The following is a 24527-nucleotide window of genomic DNA, read 5'->3' on the forward strand; positions in this document are numbered from 1 at the left end:
TTATTATCTGTCCAGAGGTATTTCTTTTCTGGTCCATTCTATTTGGAGTTCTGTAGGCTTCTTGTATGTTCATGGGCATCTCTTTCTTTAGATTTGGGAAGTTTTCTTCTATAATTTTGTTGAAGATGTTTGCTGGTCCTTTGAGTTGAAAATCTTCATTCTCATCCACTCCTATTATCTGTAGGTTTGGTCTTCTCATTTTGTCCTGGATTTCCTGGATGTTTTGAGTTAGGATCTTTTTGCATTTTCCATTTTCTTTGATTGTTGTGCCGATGTTGTCTATGAAATCGTCTGCATCTGAGATTCTCTCTTCCATCTCTTGTATTCTGTTGCTGATGCTCGCATCTATGGTTCCAGATTTCTTTCCTAGGGTTTCTATCTCCAGTTTTGCCTCATTTTGGGTTTTCTTTATTGTGTCTACTTCCCTTTTTAGGTCTAGTATGGTTTTGTTCATTTCCATCACCTGTTTGGATGTGTTTTCCTGTTTTTCTTTAAGGACTTCTACCTGTTTGGTTGTCTTTTCCTGTTTTCTTTAAGGACTTCTACCGGTTTGATTGTGTTGTCCTATTTTTCTTTAAGGACTTGTAACTCTTTCGCAATGTTCTCCTGTAATTCTTTAAATGAGTTATTAAAGTCCTTCTTGATGTCCTCTACCATCATCATGAGATATGCTTTTAAATCCAGGTCTAGCTTTTCAGGTGTGTTGGGGTGTCCTGGACTGGGCGACATGGGAGTGCTGGGTTCTGATGGTGGTGAGTGGTCTTGGTTTCTGTTAGTAAGATTCTTATGTTTACCTTTCGCCATCTGGTAATCTCTGGAGTTAGTTGTTATAGTTGTCTCTGTTTAGAGATTGTTCTTCTGGTGATTCTGATTAACGTCTATCTGCAGACCTGGGAGACAGGCTCTCCCCTCTGAGTTTCCTTGGTTAGAGCACTCTCTGCTGGCAAGCTCTCCTCTTACAGGGAAGGTGCAGAGATATCTGGTGTTTGGACCTCCTCCTGGCCGAAGAAGAAGGCCCAAAACAGGACCTTTCCCAGATGCTGTGTTGCTTTGGCAGGTCACAGAATCTGTCAGCTTCTGTGGTGCACACTCTCACCTGTGCAGACTAAGTTCCTAAGTTCGGAGGAGTCCTGGAACCAAGATGGAGCTCCCTGCTCCTGAGGCAGAGGGCTCCTGTGCAGGGCGGACCACTGTCCTCTGCCTGGGAGGGTGCCGGATGTCTGTGGCCCCAAAAGGGTGCTGCCTCAGTGGCTCTGTGGCTCCCCCAATCCCAGAAGCTGTCTGCCTCTGTCATGCACACTCTCACCTGTGCAGACTAAGTTCCTAAATTCAGCGGAGTCCAGGAACCAAGATGGTGCTGCCTGTTCCTTGTGACTTGACTTTTTAATCTTAGCCATTCTAACCAGTGAGAGATAGACTCAGAGTCATTTTGATTTGCATTTCCCTGATGACTAAGGACATTTGACATTTCTTTATGTGCTTCTCAGCCATTAGAGATTTCTCTGTTGAGAATTCTCTGTTTATCTCTCTATAACATTTTTTTCATTTGTGTTATTTGTTTTGTTGGTTTTTAAACTCTTGAGTTTGTTTTATATTTTCAATGTTAGTACTCTGTCTGATGTAGGGTGTGTAGACAACCTTTCCCATTTTGTAGGCTGCCATTTTGTCCTTTTAATGGTGTCCATATAAACTTTCAGAAGATTTTCAGGTTCATGATGTCCCATTTATTAATTATTGATTTTAGAAAATGAACTATTTGCAATTTAAAAAAAACTGACATAATTCTTTACAACCTGCAAGAGCAATTCTCAACTTCATGTGAAAAAATATTTAAAAACCAAACAACAACAACAAAAAAAAACCAATCACACAAACAACAAAAAACAGGATAGGTAAATAATCATGTACAATAAAAGAGCTTCACGAAGTATCATCCATTTCTGATTTTATGGTGTACATCAGAGCAATAGCAATAAAGACATAATATTGACATTAATAAAGGCAGGTCGATCAATGAAAAAGAACCAAGGATCCACCTATAATCCCACATATTTATGGACACTCTTTTTCTGAGAAAGAAGCAAAAATAATTCAATGGAAAAAAAGAAAGTTCTTCAGCAAATGGTGCTGGTAACTGGATCCCAGCATGTAGAAAAATGCAAATAGATTCATATCTATCACTCTGAACAAAAGTGAAGTCCAAGTGGATAAAAGACCTTAACATAAGAGTGGACACACTAAATCTAACAGAAGAGAAATTGGGGGACTGCCTTCAACACAATGATGCAAAAAATAAATTTCTGAACAGAGCACTAATAGTCAAGGCACTTAGGTCCTGTTTTTAAAGGATTTTTAATATCCATGTCCATAATATATATTTCTCATTTTTCTCAATACATTTAGATGGAGTTTTCCTAAGTATTGTATGAAATGAATATGGAGTTTTGACTTCTATCACAACTAAGAGATGTCTTCTACAAGAATGCCGGGAAAAATAACTGATAGTGATAGATAGAGAAAAGTGTGACTGCCAAGTTATTGCCAAGCATCAGGAAATGACTTGGAGTTATTTCAGAAATAGACAATATATGTTAGAAGAATCGAATACAGATTCAAAGGAAAGACTAAAGGAGAAAAGTCATAAAAACATATTTCAGACCTGGTAATTAAGCAAGGACATCAATAAAATAAAGAAATAGTATCATAAAATACAGTGTTTTTAATTTATATTTTGGGACTACAAGTCTATGCTACATAAGAAAATCATATATTGTATGTGTGTATGCATATGCATGTGTTTGGGCCTATATTTTCATTGAAATGAGATTTTATTTTAAATGCATTCTTTGTTAAAGTATGAGTTATAAACAAAGAGTTTTAATGTGCACCAAGACCAGGGCAGTTAACACTGTCAGCAAATTTTTGAAATATTTTATCACATCGAAAGGAAACATGAAAAATATGACATATCTTTAGATTACAAAATAAAGAAGTAAACTGAATATCTTAATTTTAAAATGTTTTTGGTTTCAAAAGCATCATCAAGAAAGCATAGGAACAACAATATGAACTAACCAGTACTCCCCTGGAGCTCATGCCTCTAGCTGCATATGAATCAGAAAATGGCCTAGTCGGCCATCAGTGGAAAGAGAGGCCCATTAGTCGTGCAAACTTTATATGCCTCAGTACAGGGGAACGACAGGGCTAAGAAGTGGGAGTAGGTGGGTGGGGGAGTGGGTGGGGGAGCGTGTGGGGGACTTTTGGGATAGCATTGGATGTAAATGAAATAAATACCCAATTTTTAAAAAAAAAAAGGATACAAATGGGCAACGGAGAACAAAAAGGTATTGATGTGATAAAAAATACATTACATTCTTCTATGAAATTCTAAAATAAAAAATACACAAAACTTACAGATGGGGGAAAAATCTTTGCCAGCTGTACATCTGATGTATAGCTGGTGTCTAGACTATCAAAAACAACAAAGAAAAACAATATTCAATTTGGGACTTCAAATTAAACAGGGAGTTTTCCAAAGAAGAAATACAAGAGACTGAGAAACATTTAAAATATGTTTATCATCCTCAGTCACCATGGAAATGCCAATTTTAATTGCAATGAAATTTCCTCTTACCAAATTACAATAACTAAGATTCCCACCCCTTCAAAAGAAGTTGAATGAAAGAAAATGGATGATGATATGGATGTGGGGAAAGAGAATTTTTTCACTGTGACTGGGAGGGAAAATTGATGTAGCTATTTTTGAAACCAGTGTGATAGTTTTTCAAAAACCTAAAAATAGTTCTATGATATGATCTAGCAATACCATACTGGGCATATATCCAAAGGCCGCTATATCATACTACAAGGATTCTTGTTCAACTATGTTCATTTCTAATTTTCAAAGTACTAAAATATTCAAAATATATAGGACAGTAGAAATCATCTAGGAGTCTATTAACAGATGAATAGAACTGTAGGACATGCTACAGTAGGATACTACTCTGTATATAAAAACAAGAGTATGAAATTCATTAATCAATGCTTATAACTGTAAAAAATGTACTCTGAGTGAAGAAACCCAGATTAGGAAAGACAAGCACTGAATGGTCTCTTTCACATGTGGATGCTAGCTTTGAATATTTTAGATACATATATTTAAATTGGAATGCCCATAGAAAGCAAGAAGCTAGACCTAATCTTCACAGATTAATTCATTTCTCAACTATTATGAGAGAAGTTGGTTTGTTATTGTTGTTTATTTGATTGATGGATTTGTTTTAGTAGGTGTTCATTCTTTTACAAGAATCATCAAAGAACAACTGTCACAGAATAAGAGAAAATGGAGTGCTGTGTTTTAAAAGAGATAATGGAGTGCTGTGTTCTGAATAGAGCAACCTCACACTCCATTCTTATAAAAAATGGTGGAAATAGATCTTGGGTGTGACTTCAAAAGAAGGGTGATAGAATACAAGTGATATGAAGGGGGAAGAATAATAATGGAGCACAAAGTGTTGAATTTGGAAGGGATGAGGGGACAGGGTAGAAATATATGATAGAAATAAATAACATCAAAGATCTTTAAAATGGTAAATGGAAACATGCTGTTGTAGATGTTTCCTAAAATACATACATGTACATGTATATTTAAACACATACATAAAGTTACACAGTACTATCTTTACCCTAGATAGTCTAAGCATCCAAATAAGGAGATATGCTAAAAATTAGTCACTTCTATACTTCTAAACACTACAGGCTATTGTCCCTTCTCTTGGTCATCTTTCATACATGATAAGACCATATTGTTTAAAACACCAATTAGCCATGTCATTGGCCATGGAGAAATCAAGGTTTTGCCAGCCTGGTAACTTATTCACTTTGTCCAGGATTTATAAACTAGAAGGTTCTATGTGTACCTATAGTAGAACTATGTGTTCTAAGGTGGAAGAAAAGAAATCAACGGTCTTACCTAGGTATGAACTGTGATAATGACTGGCTTAGCAAAATGTGTCCACCACTGTAATAATGACATGAATGTTATGGAAGTGAACAACCATTTTGTGATAAGATTAAAAGTCTGTTTTATAAGATGGAACTCAAGCATAGTATCTTTAACTAGGACAAAACATTGGCTCTGACCAGTAGAGGTCATAGTTGAACTTAGTTTGTTGGGTATGGCTTTTTGAAAACATATTATATACAAGTGTAAAATTCTTAAGTATATAGCTAATGGGTAAATGATGCTATCATAAACACTAAAGGTAAAATTGATTAGATTAAGTTATATACAGAAAATTGGTGGCATATTTTTTCATGTGTCTATTAATGTGTTCTCATAAGAGATAGGCATATCAGTTGATAAACAGTAGAGAAAAGAAAGTCTGTTTATCTATCATCTATCTCTTTAATATTTTATCTTTCTTAAACTCTTACCTATTAAATACCTTTCTATCTTTGGATTCCCACACTTTATAATCATGACTTAATAAAGATTTATTCACTGTAGTAATGTAAAATACATAGTCTAGTGTCTTGCATTGTTTCAAAGTGTAAATCCAAGAGTATATTTCAATTCCTTTGTAAGAAGCTTATTACAGTTCTTTATAGCTCATCTAAAAATGTGAATTTTGTGTAAATAATCTTGACTTCTAAAATGATATATCTAGAACTGAAAATCACAAAACTGAGCACAAAGACCTTGTATGTTTGGAAAAAAAATTCTTGGTATGTGTGGAAAAAAAACATCAACACCTCCGCAGAATACAAGTTCTGGTGAATTTAGCAATAAAAGTATTCAGATGAGAATAGTAAAGGCAGTTTATAGCAAATCTATAGCCGACATCAAGCTAAACGGAAAGAAATTCAAAGAAACTACATTAAAATCAGAAAGCAGCACAATTCTTCACAGATATTGCAGGGAAAATTCTTACCTTCACATGGAAACAAAAACTAACAAAATCAAACAGCAAATGAGATAGATATGTTGTGACATTTTGGGAATACTTGAAATCTAGTCTATTTAGTAATCATAGAAAAATTATAAGAATTGGATTTCATTTTAATCCTAGGTGTAGGGATGTGGGGTTGCTTCTACTGTGTGTAGTAAATGACTATGATTTGCTTGGTCTAGGAGAAGTATGGTTTTGCCGGCTGCAGATAATTTCTTTGACAGCATGACTTTGGAAATCTGGTGACTTGCCTGGCAGTGGTGGGACATGCCTTGAATCCCAGCACTTGGGAGGCAGAGGCAGGCAGATTTCTGAGTCCAAGTTAAGCCTGGTTACAGAGTGAGGTCCAAGACAACCAGGGCTATACAGAGAAACCCTTTCTCAAAACACATAATAAAATAATAATAATAATAATAATAATAATAATAATAATAATAATAAGAAGAAGAAGAAGAAGAAGAAGAAGAAGAAGAAATAAGAAATCTGGGGACTTTTCAGAGAGTACATAAATGAAAGCAACCCTCCCAGAAATGAGTGGGGGTTGTCCATCATTAGGGGGGGTTGTTTCAATTTGTTAGTAGCCATGATTAAATAAGAAACAAAAGGAAAGACATTAGATTCAGGTTTACCTAACCCCTTCTCTCCCCACTGCATCCTTGTTTCTTTCTTCTCTGGTGTTAGAGGTAAAACTGGTGGGGGGATAAATGGGTTGGAATAAAAGGACCCACAAAGTGGCAAAGACCACCTATAGACCTGAAACAACGAAGACTAAGAAGAGAACTGTTGAGGCTTCATTGTCACTAATTTCAAGTTGTACTATTGAGGTATGGTTATAAAGCTGCCTCTACTGGAACAAAACCAGCACATCAATCATTGGGAATGGAATAAAAAATCCTCACACAATGGACACTTGACGTTTTATTTTGAAAAGGAGAAGTACAACTGGGGCGAGGGGGGAAGAATCCTCAACAAATGGTGGCAATCAAACTGGCAAGCTACATGTAGATCAATCCAAACAACCGTATTTTTCACCCTGTACAAAACTCAATTCCAAATGGACCAAAAACTCCAAATAAAACATAATAGACAAGAAAATGGAGAATAGACCTGGACTTCTGTGTTATAGGAGGACACTTTCTGAGCAAGATACTAAATACATAGGACCTCAGCTGAGAAAGGTCTGCTGAATAAATGAACACAGTCATTCAAAGTGGCAGCTCAAAAAATGGGAAAAGAATTTTACCAGCTAGGTATCCAGAAAGGGACTATTATTTAAAATTGTATAAACTCAAAATATCTAAATATCAAGAAAACTAATAACCTATTTTAAAAATGGAATAATGTTGTAAACAGAGACTTCTCTCACATGTGTACATGTGTGTACCTGCTCTGCTTAGCTTCCACAAGTCTCCTCGTTTTCCTATGCTGATCCCTTTAGCATATTCTTTTTCTGTGCTCTTCCCATTTTAGGGAGGAATATCCTATCTTCAACTCATTCTGTCAAGTCTTTCTCTGGTTCATCACTTTGTCTGTCTCTCAACTAGACATCACTTTCAAATGTGGCTGCTTCCTTCTGCAAACTAATTTTATCTTTAGTGTTAGGAGTTAAAGGTGTACTAAGCACATGTCTTTATTACAGCAAGCCTGTACTATAATCCAGGTGAGTCTGCATTCTGACTAGCTCATACATTTGGATATGATCCCTTGTCGGAGCAGCCAGTTTTCAGGATTAAAGTTTCTCTATAGTATAATATTAGAGTCAAAATGGATGGAGGACACCAAGAAAACAAGACTGACACACATATGAACTCCAGGACTCTGTGGTAGCATGCACTAAGACTGCATGGGACTGCACCAGATAGGTCCTAGAGTTATAAGAGGAAGCATGCAAACATCCTTATCCCTATCCCAGAAGCTATCTCCAACTGATAAACACAATAAATGAAAATTTATTTTCCTGCAAGGGAGTTTCACTAGAGAAGCAAACTATTTCTTAAGGGGAGGCTGACCAGCAATAGATGGCCAACAGAAAATAAAACTCAATGGTACCTTTGGGGCTCTCTTACCTCATAATGCCCTGTCTGGGTTTTGAATTTTAAAAAAATATTGAAGTTAGAGCCGGGAGGCAGAGGCAGGAGGATTTCTGAGTCCGAGGCCAGCCTGGTCTACAGAGTGAGTTCCAGGACAGCCGGGGCTATACAGAGAAGCCCTGTCTCGAAAAAAAGAAAATATATATATATATATATATATATATATATATATATTTATTTATTGTATTCACTTTATAAATTTTCCTTCTCATCTTTTATCTTACACATCCTTTGCATATATAATATTTCTATCAGCTTAGTGGAGTCTTTTGGTTTTGTTTTGTTTTATGTGTTTCTATGTATGTATTTGTGTGTCTGTGTTCCTTAAGTGTGCAAATGAGTAGTGTTGTCTCTCTCTTCTTGGACCTTCTCTTGAGCTTCTTTCTTTCTGTTCATTTTATTTAGTATTGACCTGTTGGTTTTGTTTTATCTTATTATATTTTATTATTATCATTCAAAAGCTTGTTTTTGTTTTTTGTTTTGTTCCTAATGAGAGTCAGAAAGAGGTATACATAGATGGGAAGAAAGGTTGTCAGGAACTGGCAGGAGAAAAAAATGGAAAATATAATAAGGATGTATTAGGATTTTTTTTTAATTGGGTATTTTCTTTATTTACATTTCCCAGTTTCCCCTCCAGAAATTCCCCATCCCATTCCCCTCCCCTGCTTCTATGAGCATGCTACCCTACCCACCCATCCAACCCCACCTCCATGATCTGGTACTCCCCTACACTGGGGCATCAAGCCTTCAGTGGCCATACCTGTTTGTAGTGGCACATATATTAATCCCTGCACTTGGGAGACAGTTGTAGTGTATCTCTGTCAGTTCAACACTAGCCTGGTCTAAAGAGTGAGTTCCAGGACAGCCAGTGCTACACGCAAAGAAACCCAGTCTTGAAAAACAACAAGAATAAAAATGGCAAAAACACCTACAAAGTCTTTCAGTAAAAGGAAAAAAATCTGACATATCAAGTATTACATATTTTTAATTAATTTTTTGAGAAAACAGAGTTCTAAAGTGTATAAACTTAATGTCCCAGTGATCACACTATTTGTTCCTTCTGTGGATTACTTAAATTCTGGGTCCACAGAACCTTTCTCATGGGCGTCACACTGCTAACATTCTACTACTAGACATTAGACTAGGGTGACCATGTGCCCAGGTTTTCTAATATTGTACTGTTTTAGAACTCCTGATTCTCATCTCCAGCTCAGGTACCCTCATTGGTAGGCTGATAGTAATGGCTCATTTTCATGTTCTGGGTGTTCTTCCTCTGAAGAGGTCAGCTCTTCTTTTTTTATTTACTATATGGTTTATTTAACATCATCTTAATTTGGGTAATCTAGTTCATGTCTATCCCTATCAACACTTAATTCCTATCCACAATAAGCTTTTGGACCATAGATACCAAAGATTAAGCCAAGACAAGGTTGGAAGTTGTTTACAGACAGAACAAGACTAAGTGATGTTCTACTCACTTAAAATATTTTCATATGACTCCTACAACCAAAGTCTCCATTTAAGCTAAATATATGAACATTAGATTCCACCTAAGATGACCATTTATTCAAGGCCTATTCCAGTATTAGCAGTGTGAATAATCTTTTCAGTCATGGCTTACACTGTAAAGCTTTTTCCTACCATCACTGATGCCACTATCTGCAGCTGAAGCTTGGTGCTCCATCCCATAATTATAAATTCACCTCAAGCAAATCCCTACTATGAGACATCTGTCCAGCAATTAAGGCAAGATTTAGTCCAGATGGAAGCTGATAAGTGTGTGAGTGGAGACATGTCAAACTTGATTGTTTCTCTGAATCCTCTGGAAATATTACGTATGTTGGCACAGTCAGGCAGGCAAGGCTTACATGTTCCTGGACAGTAAATGAAGTGACACAAGAGAAAGCTATGACATTGTTCACCCACTGTGACTATGTGATTAACTACAATGTTACACTCTTCCTCTTGGTATCCATCATTCTCAAGTGATTATTTTACCTATTTAATTTAATCTTCGTAAAGAAATTAACAGTTACATATCAATTCTTTAGTGAGAGTTTTTACATACAATGTAGACATTAGCTGCATGTGGCCAGCTAATAGAAGTTTAACAGAAGGACAAGAGACATATCATTAAGAAACCTTTAAGATTACCTGAAAATCACTACTTATTTTGGAGATGAAATAGAGAAAGCTGTTGAAAGTCATGGGGACGGTGAGCATCTTCAGAACAAGTTCGCTGAAGGAAATTAGAAGAAGAAAACAGAGTAAATACAGACCCAAAAAGATGGCAGAGAGCCAAAGATATAATATGCAACTAAAAAGGTGACATTGGTAGCAAATTATGAAAGAGAAATTGCTCTGATTCAACCTGCTTACACATAGCAGCAATCCAAGAATGGACTGGAGCAGAGATGAAGGAAAGGAAGTTATTAGATACAAAATAACCTATGCCTGTACATCTTCCATCCACAAGTCACAGGGGTGGGATATTACAGTGATTAGCTTGAATTTACATATTACACATTTTCTTTTTTAAATAAAAATGTTTCTTTCTATCTGATTAAATAAATAATTCATGCTTTTTAAAATACTTCAAGCCATGGAGGGAATGGAAAGGGAAAGTCAAAATGCTTGAAATTTTCGATTACTTGAAAAAAAAGCAACATTCATTTTTGAATGAGACACAAAAATAAATATATGTCAATTCACATATATTACTTTGTAGTTTTTCTTTAACAACTTTTCTTTTTTGTTATACCTTTGCCATCATTTGTCTGTGTTTTATTGCATGCTTTGAGGGGGTTCATTCCTATTGTCCCTCATTCATATGCTTCATGCATTTTCTGGAAAATCAAGTGAAGATTTTGTGTAGGTATTTTCAGTTTCAGTTTCAAATTATGCGTATACACATTTTTGGAACTTGAAATTCACCTAAATTTTTATTTTAAATCATCCTTAGGCAACCAATAACTCAATTATGCCAAGGCTGCTGTTTTTGTAAGGTGAATATTTCATAGTTGTGTCCATCATTTGTGAAAGAGTTCATTTGGTCATCTACCCTCATGAAACCCTGTTCTTTTGTTTTTGTTTTACCACAGAATTCACTCTCTTCTCAAAGTTTTTTCATACACACTGTAGATCTCCTAAAATGTCATAAGCATTCACAGTGATATTTGGTTTAAACAGGCATTGTGAGGTCTGATGTTGGATATTATTCCAAAAGTTAGTACATCAGCAACTTAATCACTAAATTCATACATTTATATTTATTGAAGAGGAGGACCTATGAGAAGTCATTAGAGTTAGATGGGTTTATTGTAGAATTATCCATGGCTACATCAGAGCCGTCAGACACACACAAGTACAGAATGGCATCATTGGAGCTCCAAATGTACACATAACATTATGCCTTTCAAAATGTTTTGATGCCTCAAGAAGAGCCTTATCACATGCAGACTTTACACTGGTGCCATCATATTGGGCTTCTCAGAACTATGCGACAGATAAGACTCTGTTCTTTGCAAAATACCAGATCTCTAATATGAGGAAAGCAGAGGGAATTAGATAGATATAATATAAACCCAGTGGACTTAACATCTTAATTATCTGTTGTCCTTCTTTTCTCTATGATAGCACGTTAGTCCTGTCATTGCCAATTTTGTATGCACTAACTGTTCCTTCCTTTTTTTCAACCTATTTTGATTGATTTTTGGGTTGGGGCACATAATTCACCCCAATCACACTCATTTTCCAGGCCTTCCCTGTCTGCTCTATGACCTCCTCACACCAAAACACATACTTTTAAAAAAGGAAAGAAAAGTCCACTTTGTTTTAACTATCTATTCACTAGAGCATGGTTAAATTTGTAGTGGCTTTCCCCTTGAAATAAAACTGTGTCCTTCCACTCCCACACCCAATAAGCTCTTCTTTGGCATCTCTGTGACATTTAGGAGTTCTCTTTAGTGACTTCATGTCTAGGTTGTTAGTTTTGAAAGAGATGTGGAGGGTAGGGATAGTCAAGTAGCCTCCCATGGCCCTCTTTCCTAACTATTTGTCAACAGTAATTGATATCACTGCAAAAGTAGCTTTTTTGATCTTTACAGTCATCAGCACAGATCATGAGCTCCCAAATGGTTTCTGGTGACCACACAGACCAGAAACACAGACCCCAGCTGCAGTTGAACCGTGGACCCAGACAAGGCACTCAGAATCAGTCCTTATCAAGAACACCATTGCTGTGTTCTCAGGTAGCAGCACAGGCATTCATATCAATATTGTCCTCAGCATCAGCAGGGTTCATGGACAAAAAGAAAACTTCAAAGGAAGGTCTTGGTCTTCAATTTTACAATGAGCCACACACTAATTGTTCTTAGCCACAGTTAAAGTTTATAGTTCAACATAGAGTTTCTATTGTCCGCTTTAATATATTTTTATTATCATCATTATTTCTTTTGTTTTCCAAAAATTCTTTGATAAAGAATGTTTAATACTTTTGGGTTTTATTTTGATTATGTACATATACATCCCTTTCTAACAGGACTGCTTCAGAGAACAATTCATATGATTCAAGAGTGCTGTGCTGTGACTTGCATTATTGATTTCCCTTTGACATAAATACAATATAATTTACATATATTTGAATAATAACATAGGGTACCCTAAAGAATATTATAGATATTGTTTGTATTGTGCACAAAGTGAATAAATTGTATGCCCTAAAAATAGTTTCCAAACTATATGTTTTTATTATTTTAATAGTACATTTCCCCCTTCAATTTTACATTTCATATATTAGACACACCATTTTTATTGTAATTAAAATTTTTTTCCTGTCATGCCTTATTGCACTCAACTGTCTTAGGCTATTCCTTTCATCTCTTAATATCCTCCAAGATGTTTGTGATCTTCTGTTTTTTTATCTTGTATTTATTATTTATTCTGAAATAGATATGAGATGGAATGAAGAGTTACATGTACAGTTATTGAGAAAAAATGTCACTGGTACCAACCATAACTATCAAATTAATAATTTGAAATTCATCCTTTCTTATATCAACCAATGTATACTCACACACACACACACACACACACACACGCACATATACACATATATTCTAAGAGGTTCTTTCTACTTGCTTCTTTCTACACTATTGGTCTCTGCTCTTAAGAACTTACCATTTATACTACACTATTGGTCTCTGCACTTAAGAACTTACCATTTATACTAGTGTAAATCACAATATAGAATTGACCCGTCCAGCAGGTCCAGTTATTTGTGGGTCTCGAGGGGACTCCTCCTGAAACCTAATGGGGGGTGAGAGAGAAATGGAAGCCAAGCACAGAAAAGACACAGAGTCAATCTGAATCTTGTCAAGGCCTCATTGTATTCAGCAAAACTTGTAGTTTTTATACAAAAAGATCAAAGGGGAAATAACCCTTACGCAGAAGGTCAGGGGGGGAGCAGTGGTAACTTTCCTTGGTGACTACAAGGGGGAGGTATGATATCTAAAAGTACATCTTGTGTTTATGACATCTGCTGTTTGCGTCAGTCAGGTCTGGAGTCATCTTGCGGTAATTCTGAAACAGTCCGTTGGTGACCTTCATCTGGACTTAGTCAGCTTGAGGAGGAAGTCCACCTGGGAACAGTCCATTGGTGACCTTTGTCTGGACTTAGTCAGCTTGGGGAGGAGGTCCAACTTTATGTCTTAAGACTTGGTAGTTCACTTGGATTATTATAAGGAATATAGTTTTGGCTCCCAACATAGAATTGAATACAATATAGAAAAATTTTTTTCATAGCCAACTGTGGCACTATCAAGAGTGTATAATGTACAGTGGATTGAAAAATCCTGCTTCTCTTTTAATTAGGCAGGTCTTGTAATATTTTAAAGTCTTTAGAAAACAAGGTTTTATCATTAGTATTCTTAGTTTTTTGTTTGTTTCTTTACATTTTCATTCTGTGCTTCCTATGGTATAGAGAAGAGAAAATTCACATGAAGTTGAGAGTTGTTAAATGTCTACAAGGATTTGGGGGAATGCTAAATTCATGATCAAAATGTATTATATGAAAGAAAAAGTAATCAAAAAGGAAAATGTATCATTCAGTGAAAGAAAAGTTATACTTAAAAAAAATTCCAGGTACAATACTTCTAGGGAATTTGGAACTATAAAAAGACAAACTTATGATAAATCTTTCTAGAAAAGGGATCAAAAGAATTCTCATTAATTTTAACAAAATAATAGAAAAAAAATTCCTTAATCTAAAGAACAAAATGCTCATGAATAGGAAAGAAGTATAAAAAAAACAAAATAGATAGGACTCTTACAAAGAAACTGCTCTTGGCTAATTAAGATCAAAACAGGAAATGTGCAGAACAATGGAATCACATAAAAGTTGCAAGGGGAGAAGATCAGGTCACATGCAAAGTCAGTCCCATTAGCATAAGACCTGAATTTTCAGTAGAGACTTGACAATCACTAGCAAGAATGGGAGATAACTTAGCAAGCATTCTAGTTCATTCTTCATCTGACATACCTTAGTGTCATCTGACAGGAAGCAACCTCAATTGAGATAACTTCTTTATCAATTTGGGTTATATGCACATCTGTGAAATATTTTCATGACTAATAATTGATGTGGGAGAGAATAGTCCAAGATCGGCTGTAATTTTCATAAAGTCGTAGTCCTGGTGTATATAGTCAGCTATCATTGGGAAGAGAGACCCCTTGGTCTTGCAAAGTTTATATACCTCAGTACAGGGGAATGCCAGGGTCAAGAAATGGGAGTGGGTGGGTAAGAGGGTGGAGGGGGAGAGGGTATGGGGGACTTTTGGGATAGCATTTGAAATGTAAATGAAGAAAATACATAATTAAAAAAAGATTAAAAAAATAAATAAATAAAAAGAAAAAGAAAAAGAAATGTAGCTGCTTTTCGAGGACATTGGCCACATAATTTAGAACTCTAAGTATATTTCCCTAATGTAAACTTTTTTTCTTTTGTTTTAAAAATATAAGCTGTGGACATGATGTAGCCCTGGCTGTCCTGGACTTGCTATGTATAGAAAACTGATTATCCAGGGATCCATCCCATAATCAGCTTCCAAACGCTGACACCATTGCATACACTACCAAGATTTTGCTGAAAGGACCCAAATATAGCTGTCTCTTGTGAGACTATTCCGGGGCCTAGCAAACACAGAAGTGGATGCTCACAGTCAGCTATTGGATGGATCACAGGGCTCCCAATGGAGGAGCTAGAGAAAGTACCCAAGCGGCTAAAGGGATCTGCAACCCTATAGGTGGAACAACATTATGAACTAACCAGTATCCCGGAGCTCTTGACTCTAGCTGCATATGTATCAAAAGATGGCCTAGTCAGCCATCACTGGAAAGAGAGGCCCATTAGTTGTGCAAACTTTATATGCCTCAGTACAGGGGAACGCCTGGGCCAAAAAACATGGGAATGGGTGGGTAGGGAAGTTGGGGGGGAGGGTATGGGGGACTTTTGGGATAGCATTGGAAATGTAATTGAGGAAAATAAGTAATAAAAAATATTAAAAATTAAAAAAAAAGAAAGAAAACTGATCATGATCTCATATAGATGGACCTGCCTCTGCTTCCCCAGTAGTTAGATGAATATTGTGTGCTGACATGCCCGACATTTTTAATTTCATTGACAGTAGCATAAGTGCTGATATTCCCTTTTCTTTCCTTATGCTAAAAATCATGTATCTATTTAAATATTTGCTTAACTTCATAAAATTTTGAATAGGTTTGTTAGCAATCAATATTTGGTGCTGTTGGTTTTCTGTAGTGTTTATTTGGTATTCTTGCAGGAGAGTTTATGTGTTTCCTACCTAGATTGGGAGAATAAATCATATTTATGGATTTAGTACAGAAAATCTTCATAAGCTCATTAACCAATTTTAGCCATTCACGTCCTGTCACCAGCATTGCATTGTTTTTCTTACAGTAATAAGTAAAAACTGGCATGTCATTATTGACTAAAATTTATTACAACATTTTTTTAATATTTTTATTACGTATTTTCCTCAATTACATTTCCAATGCTATCCCAAAAGTCCCCCATACCCTCCCCCCAACTCCCCTACCCACCCATTTCCACTTTTTGGCCCTGGCGTTCCCCTGTACTGGGGCATATAAAGTTTGCGTGTCCAATGGGCCTCTCTTTCCAGTGATGGCCTACTAGGCCATCTTTTGATACATATGCAAGAGCTCCGGGGTACTGGTTAGTTAATAATGTTGTTGCACCTACAGGGTTGCAGATCTCTTTAACTCCTTGGATACTTTCTCGAGCTCCTCCATTGGGGGCCCTGTGATCCATCCAAGAGCTGACTGTGAGCATCCACATAAAAAAAAAAAAAAAAGCAACATAAGGAAAGTCACTGCTAGCAGCAATGTTGACTGCATGAATGGCAAAGTAGATAACTGAAAGTTGGGGTTCTTTGTAGATCCTTGACCTTTATCACATTGCTCCCTTTCCATGATTAGAAGAACTATGTTATGATATATATATATATATATATATATATATATATATTATTTATATATATATTTACTCTTTATGTGAATTTTCCCATATTTCTGGAAATTTCTCTGCCCGAACTATCACTTATGCACCGATTGTATGTCTCATAGCATGAGCATTCTATGAATTTTTTTCTCGCTAAGGAATTTATGGTTTTGAAATTGAATTAGCTTTACAGAAATCACTGGATTTGAACATACCTCACTCAAATAAGTCTATATTATGGAACTTTGGGTGTAGCTCATGAACTGCATTTTGTTAGGAGCCAAAGACCTGATTTCCTTTTCGATGTATACTTCTGCTGGATATAAATTTGTTGTTTGTTCAGATTATAACATAATATCTAATAATACAAATTCTAAAACTAGATGTAATTTCTCTTAGTTCAGGACTAAATATCTAGTCCATAACAGTAGAAATCAGTCTTTTTCTTCTTCTTCTTCTTTGTTTTGTTTGTTTGTTTGTTTGTTTGTTTGTTTGTTTCCTCCAGTATTCTCACAGAAAATGGTTGTCTCTTTTGGGACCACTTTATATTCTACACTCTCCAGTACAGATTCAGTCACAGGGAGAAATATCAATGGTACCTTTGTATTCTAAATTAAATGTGGCATCTGGCCATGAACACTGTAGTATGCTGATAACTTTGGAACAAACTTCAAAATCATATTACCTGTCTTGTTTTGTTTATTTTGTTTTTCTGTTTTCCAGGTTTGGTTGGTATCCATGGGAAGCCAACCCTTTTCTGAAAAGAGATAATTGGAGGAGGGGAGGGATTTTGGATGGGAGGAGGGAGGGTTAACTGCTGTTGTCAGGATGCAATATATGAGAGAATAAAAAAGTTAAATAAAATATATATTATCTACTATGTATCAATATAAATTCTAGTTTATAACTGGAAAGTATAGGTTCTGTTACACAATTAAAGGAGAGAAACTCTTTTAGGGAACCCTGCTCTTAAACACACTAAAAGTTGATTCTATGGTCTATAAGTTAATGTAGTAGAATCAATAGTAACATGGACCTTCACTCCTGTTGTTTTATTTACAAAATTTAGCAATGAACACTTTAATGAGATAAATATGAATAACCTATACTTTATTTTGAGATATGAAATAGAATTGGAAAACAAAGACTGTTTGAATTACAATTAACTGAAAAATACAATGAACTATTTTGTAAGATAAATATCTAATTATTTTGTTTTTAATGTGTGTTGGTATGAAATATTGAGAAATGACACAGACATGTTGAGTTTTATGTCATATTTAAAATATTGCATGTGATCCCGAAACATTATGAACCAAGTAAACATCTTTTTTAAAGCAAGCAGTTGCTGGGATCCTTGAGATTCACAAGCAGGCAAAGTGTTTTTCCAGAACACCTGTGACGAAGTGAATACAGTCACCTGTACCTGTGGACAAAGGAGGAAGTAGAGAGCTGTGTTACCCTCAGAAAATTGTCTTCTGACTTTCTCATGCAGACTGTTCGACAAACAATGCCCTCTCCACAAAAACAATCCCCTCTCTCTCTCCCTCTCCCCTCTGTATGTGTCTTTCTCTCTCTTCTTTCTTTCATCCAGAATATAATAATGAATAATAATAATAGCAATAATAATATTTACTTTTTAGTTTTCACAAATAATCTAGGGGGTTTTCACCTTGAGTACAGGTTTCTGCTTCTCTGAGGCTATCTATTGGAACCTTTGTTATACCTTAGAATTTATGTCACAAATATAACTTTATAAATGCAGCATATTGTTAAAAGAAGCAGTAGTTTGAGATTGATGATAGCTCCAAAGTGGTAATAAGTCTGTATTATACAAATCTGATATAAATTGAACCATTTTAACACCTGCACTAGGATTCACTGAATCAGAGTAAATTGTGAAGGAATGAATGGTAGACAATTTACAGTCATTCATCTCTATTCTTTGACATGTTTCAATAGTGCCATCAAACATTTTAATAATCTGTACTTTTATAGGAATAACATTTTTAATATTTAGGTCAGAGACTCTGTTGAATTGAGTCAGGAAAATAGATAGTAACCTGAATAGTAATTTATATTGCTAACTTGATAACAAATTCTATGCAAAAGAAATTGTTTACTTTGTTAAGAAGAAAGTGTCTCATGGACTCTATGTTCTGTCTCCATGTGAACCATCTGTTACTAGTAACACTTCCTTAGGTGTACCACTTAATCTTGCAGACTTGTATGATGATCTCCGCTTGCTTTTGTGAGAAAAAACCTATTTAGTCCATAGTCTGAAAGAATAATTCTCAAGAATAGTCTTTCCTGACCTCACTGTATTTACACTTCTTGACTCCTGAACTCTCATTCTATTTGTTGACCATGAGCCAGCAGGATAAATCTCTGCCTCCTCTGTTACTACTGTGTCTTCATTATCTGGGACAGTACTTCTTACTCTTATGTGCTTAATAAATATTTTAAAGGAGAGAATGATCATTGAACACTGAAGAACAATTTGAATCACAATGATAAAAGGAAAAGAAGAGAATTGTATTGTAATAACACAATGAAAGCAGATGGGAAAAATAAGAGTTTGCCTTTGACACCATCCTTGGTTTTTTTTTCAGTTTTAATTGCAAAATTTGAATGAATTGAAGGTTCACAAAGCTCTTAGCAGGGAAATTCTATGCTACTTATGTTGACACACAAAAACGAAAGCTCATATGTTGTCCATAGCAGCTACAAGGAAAGTTGCAAAACTCTATTCAAATACAGTTGAATACCTTAGAGCATGTAATTGTGTCTATTTTGTTCCAGTTTGCAAACTGTATTCATTTTAGGATCCATTACTTACAATGAGACAAACCAGTATTTGTGGTATTTATGTTTCTGTTGAACACATGCAGCAATCCAATTATAATGTACTATTTTAAGTAGAATTCCTGGCATGAATATAGCAGTGTTTATTTTTATGAAAAGTTGTGCCATTGTTCTTCCTTCTCATCACAAAGGAAATAAGGCTTCAGGACTAGAATTCTTTCTTATTTCAAAAGCACTCTGTGTAAATCTATAATCTTCAAAATCAGTTACTTCTGAAGTATTTATATTACCCTCCAGGAAAATATTAATTTGTTTATTTGTGAAATGAAATATTATGATTTCAATAGAATAAACGTAAGTAAATGGAGGGCTAGGTCCCAGCATTTCTTTTAAGATAGTCAGTAGAAAAAAAGCAAAAATGAATATGTTGAGTATCTTAAAGTGTTTGCTATCTGATGAGATGTGTTTTTCTTTAGAAGTCAGTGTCAATGAAAAAATATGGTTATTAATTAATTATTTCAATTCTCTTAGTTGTATTAGATATTCTATGCCAAAAACTATTTGCATTGTTCTATCTTATCTCTTTCACTGTGGTGTAATTGACACAATAATTAACTATACAATTTTAAGTCTAGATTATTATAAGTTGATACAACATCATATATAGATATTCATATCTTTACTTTTCTGAAGCTAATGATTATACATTTCAAGCTTAAAATGTCTTCTGATTCCCACTTCTCCATGTTCCCTGTTGCCCTGAACAACCTTTCTGTAAGTATGTTGTATTTTTAAAAAAACATTTTGGACCACTTGTTGATAATTTTTATTAACATTTGAAACATCTGTAGCATGAAAACTAAGGGGACTATAGAATTTCTACATGTGATACTGTGATACTATAGGATTGACTCAAGAGATTGATAAGAGTGTTTGTTTTAAGACATAATGTAACCTACTGTTTTTTGTTTTTTTTTTTTTGGTTTTTTTTTTTTTTTTTTTTTTTTTTTTTGGTTTTTCGAGACAGGGTTTCTCTGTATAGCCCTGGCTGTCCTGGAACTCACTTTGTAGACCAGGCTGGCCTCGAACTCAGAAATCCGCCTGCCTCTGCCTCCCGAGTGCTGGGATTAAAGGCGTGCGCCACCACGCCCGGCTGTAACCTACTGTTAATGTTAACTTTGTGGTGTGAAATGTTTAGCTGTTGAGCTGGATTCCTTAGTAGACAAAATTTAGATAGCTCAAGTATATGTGGTTCCTAGACACTGGAAAAAGAAGCTATAAAGTTAAATTAGCCTTGAAGATCCCAAGATGTCCTAGATGCCAAAGCCATGATATTTCTGCTGAGAAAAGCTACTAACAGGAAGTGGACCAGCCCAAAAGAAAAAGAGTTTGTTGTAGTCAACAAAGATGAAAAATGAATGAGAAATCTGAAGAGTGCTTTGACATCACACATGGAGATACAGAGTTTGGAGTTTGCCCAGGTGGTTTCCTGCTTTGCTCTGGGGATTACAGGTCAGTGATTGGATGAATCTAAGAAGAGACTTTGAACTTTGTACTTTTAACGTTGTTAAGATTGCTCTAGACTACAGGACTTGGAAGTTTGACTAAATATGTTTTTTTTTTATTATTATGCTATGGCTAGGTATGACCCCCATAGATCATGTATTTGAATAAGCTTATGGGGGCCAGAGAATTGAATGTAATGGTTTGTATATTCATATATATATATATATATATATATATATATATATTGCCCAGGGAGTGGCACTATTGGGAGGTATGGCCTTGTTGGAGTAGGCATGTCAACATGGGCATGGGCTTACCGTTACCCTAGCTGCCTGGAAGCCAGTCTTCTAGCTTCCTTCAGAACAAGATGTAGAACTTTCATTTAGTAGTACACCATGCCTACCTGAATGCTGCCATACTCCTGCCTTGATGACAGTGGACTGAACCTCAGAACCTGCAAGCTATCCCCAATTAAATGTTGTCCTTATAAGACTTGCCTTGGTCATGGTATCTGCTTACACCAGTAAAAACGTAAGTAAAACACTAGTATTATACTATATTGATTATTGTTACTTCATAACTCTTTACAACATGTAGGTTCTATATTACAACATCATATTTGGGAAAGCCTAGGTTAAATAGGAATGATGAACACTGTGTTCTTGGCTTCTTGTTTACAAGAACTTTTTGATGGAATACACCCCAACCTACTAAAGTGGTTCTTAATTATATTTTAAACCTGTTTTTATTATCTGGTTATCTGTGTTTTTAGATACACAGTGTAGATAGCTTCCATACAACCTAATAAAGTTCATTGGAGGGTTGCTTATCTAAATTCATAATTTTGTTTTATTTTCATTAATTAATTAATTAATTAATTTGCTTTACATCCTGATTGGAGCTCCATTTCCCTCCTCTCTATCCCATCTCTCCATTCTTGCCTCATTGTCTGCTCAGAGAACTGAGGCCTCCCATGGATGTCAACCTGCCAAGGCATATCAGGTTGCAGTAGGATTGAACTAAACCTTCTGTGACTGAGGCAATTGCTCCATTGTTCCTTCCTTTATGTACTCTGTTATTTCCAATGTTTTGGGACTTTTTATTATTTTATTTCTTTTATTTTACCAGTTTATTTTTCCAATTGTTGTTGTCGGTGTGTGATCTGTACCATAAAATTTAACTTGTTATAGTTATTGTCAGAAAGTGCATTGACTCACAGATATATAAAATTATTCTTATGATTTCTATTCAGATATTATACTTTCTTCTCCCTCCCAAGTGTGACTGAGTGTTTCTCACTTGGACCTTTGAGCTTGTTGAACTTCTTGAAATCTGTGGACTGTATCTCCGGTATCCATTACTTTTTGTTTGTTTGTTTGTTTGTTTGTTTGTTTGTTTGTTTGTTTGACTAATATCCACTTACTAGTGAGGACATACCATGCATATCATTTTAGGTCTGAGTTACCTGTCTCAAAATGATATTTTCTAGTTCAATCCATTTGACTGAAAAATTCAGGATGTCCTCATTCTTAATAGCTGAGTAGTATTCTATTTTGTAAATGAACCACATTTTCTCTATCCATTCTTCAATCATGGGACATTTGGGTTGTTTCCAGCTTCTGAATATCACAAACAAGGCTGCTATGAACATAGGGGAGCATGTGCCTCTACAGCATGGTGTATATTAAGTATATTGAGGATATTGAGGATATTGAGGATATTGAGTATATTTCCAATGGTGATAGTGCAGGGTCTTCAGTAGAACTATTTCCAAATTTCTAAGGAACCTCCAGATTGATTTCCAGAGTGGTTGTACCAGTTTGTACCAGCAATGGAGGAGTGTTCCTCTTTCTCCACATCATCTCCAACATATGTTGTCACCTGAGGTTTTCATCTTAGCCATTCTAATTGGTGTGAGGTTAAATCTCAAGGACGTTTTGATTAGCATTTCTCTGATTACTAAGGGCTTTGAACATTTCTTTAGGTGCTTCTCAAACAGAACACCCAAGACACAATTTGTAAAACACAAGAAAATCAAGAAGAGGGAAGACCAATGGGTGGATACTTCGTTCCTCCTTAGAATAGTGAACAAAATACCCATGAAAGGAGTTACAGAGACAAAGTTTGGAGTTAAGACAAAAGGATGGACTATCCAGAGACTACCCCACCCAGGGATCCATCACATAATCAGCCACCAAACCCAGAAACTATTGAATATGCCAGAAAGATTTTGCTGAAGGGACCCTGTTATAGCTGTCTCGTATGAGGCTATTCAAGTGTCTGGCAAATACAGAAGTGGATGCTCACAGTCATCTGTAAGATGGAACACAGGGCCCTCAATGGAGAAGCTAAAGAGAGCACACAAGGAGCTGAAGGGGTCTGCAACCCTATAGGTAGAACAACAATATGAACTAACCAGTACTCCCAGAGCTCGTGTCTCTAGCTGCATATGTAGCAGAAGATGGCCTAGTCGGCCAGCATTGGGAAGAGAGGCCTCTTGGTATTGCAAACTTTATATGCCTCAGTACAGGGGAATGCCAGGGCCAAGAAGCAGGAATGGGTAGGTAGGGGAGCAGGGCAGGGGGAGGGTCTAGGGAACTTTCGGGATAGCATTTGAAATGTATATAAAGAAAATATCTAATAAAAATAAATTAAAAATAAAGATTCTTCTGTTGAGAATTCTCAGGGGTTTTTTTGTTTGTTTGTTTTTTGGTTTTTTTTTTTGTTTTTTTTTTTTTTTTTTGGTGGTTAGATTTGTGAGTTCTTTATATATTTTGGTATTAGCCCTCTATAAGATGTAGGGTTGGACAAGATTTCTCCCAATCTGTAGGTGTTAGCTAGAACAATAAGACAACAAAAAAAAGATCAATGGGATACAGATTGTCAAAGAAGAAATAAAGTTATCACTATTTGCAGATTATATAATAGTATACATAAGTGGTTGCAAAAATTCTACCAGAGAATTTCTCTAGCTGATGAACAACTTCAGAAGTAGTGGCCCGGTATAAAATTAACTCAAATAAATCAGTAGTCTTCCTTTATACAAATGGTAAACTGGCTCAGAAAGAAATTATGAAAACAACTCCCTTAACAATAGTAAAAATTAACAAAAATATTTTGGGGTAACTCTATCCAAACAAGTGAAAGACCTGTATGACAATAACTTCAAGTATCTCAAGAAAGAAATCAAAGATCTCAGAAAATGGAGACATCTCCATGCTCATGGACTGGCAGAATTAATATAGTAAAAATGGCAATCCTACAAAGGCAATTTACAGATTCAATGCAATCCCTATAATGTCAACACAATTCTTCAAAGACATGGAAAGTGAAATTCTCAAATTCATCTGGAAAGTCAGATAACCCAGAATAGTAAAAACATTTCTTAACAATAAAAGATCAGCTAAGGTAATCACTATCCCTGTCCTCAAGCTTTCTTCAGAGCAGTAGTGATAAAACCTGCAATGGTATTGGTACAGAGACAGACATGTTGATCAATGGAATAGAAGTGAAGACCCAGAAATAAAACCACACACTTAATGTCACTTGATTTTTAACAAAAAAAAAGCTAAAAATATTCAATGGAAATAAAGAAAGCATCTTAAATAAATGGTGCTGGTCTTATTGGCTATTTGTATG

This window comes from Mus caroli, unplaced genomic scaffold (assembly GCF_978045245.1).
Source record: "Mus caroli unplaced genomic scaffold, Mus_caroli_1 scaffold_10, whole genome shotgun sequence".
Classification (NCBI taxonomy): Eukaryota; Metazoa; Chordata; class Mammalia; order Rodentia; family Muridae; genus Mus; species Mus caroli.